Raw genomic sequence first — 4,067 nt, 5'->3', positions numbered from 1 at the left:
GTATTTCGACTGGCCTTGGCTGCAGTTGGCTCATTCTAAGCACTTGGTTCTTATAGAGCAATGCGATGTTTAGCCCTCACTGTTTTCTCTGAACACTTTTTAAGTTAGTGTCTCTCAGTGTAGGGGTTATTTCTCTACCCTGTAATGTCTTCTGCTAACTAACCCTGATCGCTGAGGTGGGTAAATGTTTCAAGCTAGGCCAAGTAGTCATTCCTTGGAGTTTTACATTTGAAACTGGAGGGAAATGCTTAGAAATTGGGAAAATAAAGCCCCGAGCTGTTGTGAAAAACCAAAACCGAAACCTACACCCAGAGAGATTTTCCAAGTGAGTCACTCTGTTGTCTTTCCAATATCCAGCTTTTTCTTGACTGGCTTAGGTTAGGTTCATAGTACTTGCAACTCAAAGAGTTCATGACTAGTTATCCAGCAGCATTTCCCAAATTGTCTTTCATAAATGACCAGTGTTCACTGAAAAGGGCTTGTGGGGTCAAGGAAAGTTCAACAGGTTTCTTTACCGACCACTTCAAAGGCCTTTAAGAAGTCTGTGGGCATGGCGTGTTTTCACGTGAAAAATAAAGGAAAAGCATTCTTCTCATTCGATTATGCAACCATTCTTTTGAGGAACAATGAGTGGGACTAATGGTAGGCAGGGCAGGGTAGCCTAGCAAGGAAGAGCCTGAGCCCTGGAGCCAGACTTACTGGGGTGAATCCCAACTCCCCCAGTATCCTGTCGCATGATCTTGAGTTACTTCTATGTCTTAATTTCCTCACCTGTAAGAAGGAATTGATAATGACAGTTCCCACTTGCTAGAATTGTCGTGAGGATTAAAACAGTTGCTGCACTTAAAACAGTGCTTGGTACACAGGAAGTACTTCCTAAGCTTTTGCCATTATTTGTTAGTGGGCCACAGCACTTGTTGATCATGAACTCAATTTAGTGAATCACAACTATCATTTAAAAAAGACACTCTAGAATGTATCTGTGTATAATATGTAAGGGTAAGTATTATGACATAGATGCACTTAAGTACATATATAACTGTTAAGGTAATGATGTAAAAATGTATCTGACTAGATAGGTGTTGAAAAATGAAAAGCCACCGATTTAGAAAATGCTGGGTTTAGACGAAAAGTTTTGAAATTACTTTTGTACAATGTCTGGAGCCATTTTTTATTGTCACTACTAGGGGAGGGAGTGGTACTGGCATCTAGTGGGTAGGGGTCAGAGATGCTGCTAGACATCCTAAAATGTACAGGCCAGTTCCCACAATAGAGAATTATCCGATCCCAAATGCCAATAGTGCCAAGGTTGAGAAACTCTGCTTTACTTTTAGAGAGTGATGCATTGCTATCTGGTTATGATGTGATACGCAAGTATGCTGCTTAAATTAAAACTGCAAGACCTAGTTCCTACTCCCAATTCTTTCAGGTAAGCAAACCAAACTCTTTTCTTCCAGGAACATTCAAATATATTCATAAGAAGCAGGATATATTATAAAAATTAGTTAAATTTAATTTCAGTTAGCCTTCCACTTTCCACTAAAGAACATTGAGGGAAGTGGATATGGCTAAAGTGATTGGGCTCCTGCCTACCACATCAGAGGTCCCAGGTTCAGTTTCTGGTGCCTCCTGGAGAAAAAGAGCAAGCTGGTGTAATAGACAAGGGTGACGAGCTGGCACAACAAGATGACGCAACAAGGAGACACAAAGAGGAAAAACAATGAGAGACTCAACAAAGCAGGGAGCTGAGGTGGCTCAAATGATTGAGCACCTCTCTCCCATGTGGGAGGGTCCAGGTTTGGTTCCCAGTACCTCCTAAAGAGAAGACGAGCAGACACAGAGAGCACACAGCGAATGGACAAAGGGAGAAGATAACGAATGCAAAACAACAAGGGGGCACAGGGGGAATAAAAATAAAATAAATCTTAAAAAAAAAAAAGAATATTGATACCAAATTGATTTAAGAATATGATCTTGATTGTGTTGCTCTGAATTTAATAAAAATGTTCATTTAAGTTCATGTCTTAAATTTGGCAGTGTTCTCAGATTTACATAACAGTTTGCATCCATTACTTTTTTGGCTAACACAAACATCAATACGGCTAAATGTCAACTCATTCTACTTTTGTGGTAATAACAAATTAATGTTTGTAACATGCAACATTCCTGAACATGAAAAACTTATCCTGGGATTCTTTCATTTAAAAAAAAAAAAATTTAAAAAAATATCATAGTGTCAAAAGACATTCTGTAAATGTATAAAAACAAAGGAAAAAGCTTCAGTTCAGGTCATATTTATTTCTTCAAATCATTAAGGATCAAACTCCCAATCACCACTTTACCATTATGCAACTAAGCATTTTTCTATATCTTACATCATTCTCTCCTGTTTGTAAAATTGTGGTTCTTATCATAGTTGTAAGATTTGATTAGTCTTAACATATAATCTAATAACAAATTATTATTGACTTGGGCTTTTTAATGTCCTCAAGATCATGAATTTTAAATGGAATGAAGCAGCACTTCCAGCTGACTCATGGATCCACAGGTAATGCAATGTCTCTTAAACTAAGCTTGTGACAATTAAACCAATATACCATAGCAATGGGAAAACTATTCACAAAGTACAACCAGAAAATGTTCATCTCAATACAAGCCAGAATCAGTACTTTAAATAAAAGGATGAGTATCTGAAGTAGCACAAATGGGAACCAGGTAATGAGCTTGGGTCGGAGTAGTTTTTTAGACTTTACTATGTAACTAGAGTGGGATAGAAAGGGAAAATGTAAGACAGCCACACTCATACATGAAGTTACACTTTTAGCCCATACCAAGGTAACAACTTCCGACTAAGAGGTTAGAAAAGCAATAAATAAAACACTCCCCGTGGAAAATGGCAGCCAGTAACTCTGAACGCTGACATGGAAAGAACATTGACAAGAATGTTCTCCCAAGACATAAGCAAGTACTGAATTCCAGACAAAAATTTTATAAAGAAATAAAACAATATTTGACACAAGGAAACTTGGTGGTTTTGGAGAAAGCAGGCAATAATCTATACAAGTCAACAGGACAACTGGATATGGCAAAAACCCATAAATGAAAGAAATAATTTGAGAAAATTGACAGACATGATATTTAGTCAATCTAATGCCTAAAAATGTAAAATCTCTGAAATAGGATAGAAGGGAAATGTTTACCAAAAAAAGATCGATGAATGCTAACAGAATACAAAAATATTCCCTAAAATGTTGAGAGGTGTTTTTTCTTGTCATTCCTAGTATGAGGATTTTTAACAATGTTTTCCCCAGCGTAAACAAGCACAGCAGACAGCTAACATCTCGGGGCTGGTTTGTTTCATGCTCCTGGTACTGAAAAGAGCAGTTCTTTGCAGAAAGAGCAGTCACCGTTTTCGTTAGATTTCAGAAGGCCTGCCGAAACACATACGGTAAAATACTCCTTCACCTTATTTTCCATCCCAGACTCTCTCCAGTGGGGCTTTCTGGCTGTTTATTTTTTTCCTATTTTATTTCTGTTTTACTGCCCTCAGTTATCCACTTCTGTTTCTTGCATTTCATTTTGCTGTATCAATGCTGTGTGAGGAAGCTCCAAGTCATTTGCTCAAGCGTGGGGCAAGGCAGGCACGTTTCCTCCCGGCAGGACCTTCCTCAGCTGGCCGGTCGCTGCCGCCACCTCCTGAGGTCCTCGCCCCCCAGGGCAGCAGCTCAAGCTCATCGGATAAATACATAAGTCAATGTATTTTTTTAATTTAATTGAATTTTTTAATTATCTTTTTTTAAAGTTAATAGATCACATAAAATGTCACATTAAAAAACATAAGAGGGAAGTGGACTTGGCCCAGTGGTTAGGGCGTCTGTCTACGACATGGGAGGTCCGCGGTTCAAGCCCCGGGCCTCCTTGACCCGTGTGGAGCTGGCCCATGCGCAGTGCTGATGTGCGCAAGGAGTGCCCTGCCAAGATGCATCTCCCATCACATCAGTGACAACACAATGGATCGGACATTGGAGAGAATGTCATCTCTATGGATGTCATCTCTGTGTGAAAGC

At 39.2% G+C, this 4,067-nt stretch overlaps 1 pseudogene; it reads right to left on the bottom strand.

Annotated features, from left to right (window-relative positions):
• Positions 1-2,447: 2,447 nt before the first annotated feature.
• On the bottom strand, positions 2,448-3,413 carry LOC101412939 (probable G-protein coupled receptor 160; annotated as a pseudogene).
• Positions 3,414-4,067: the final 654 nt, after the last annotated feature.

Source organism: Dasypus novemcinctus, chromosome 3, assembly GCF_030445035.2.
Source record: "Dasypus novemcinctus isolate mDasNov1 chromosome 3, mDasNov1.1.hap2, whole genome shotgun sequence".
NCBI classification, from domain to species: domain Eukaryota; kingdom Metazoa; phylum Chordata; class Mammalia; order Cingulata; family Dasypodidae; genus Dasypus; species Dasypus novemcinctus.
Note: the sequence above shows the minus strand (reverse complement) of the source record. Positions and strands in the feature narration are given on the sequence as shown.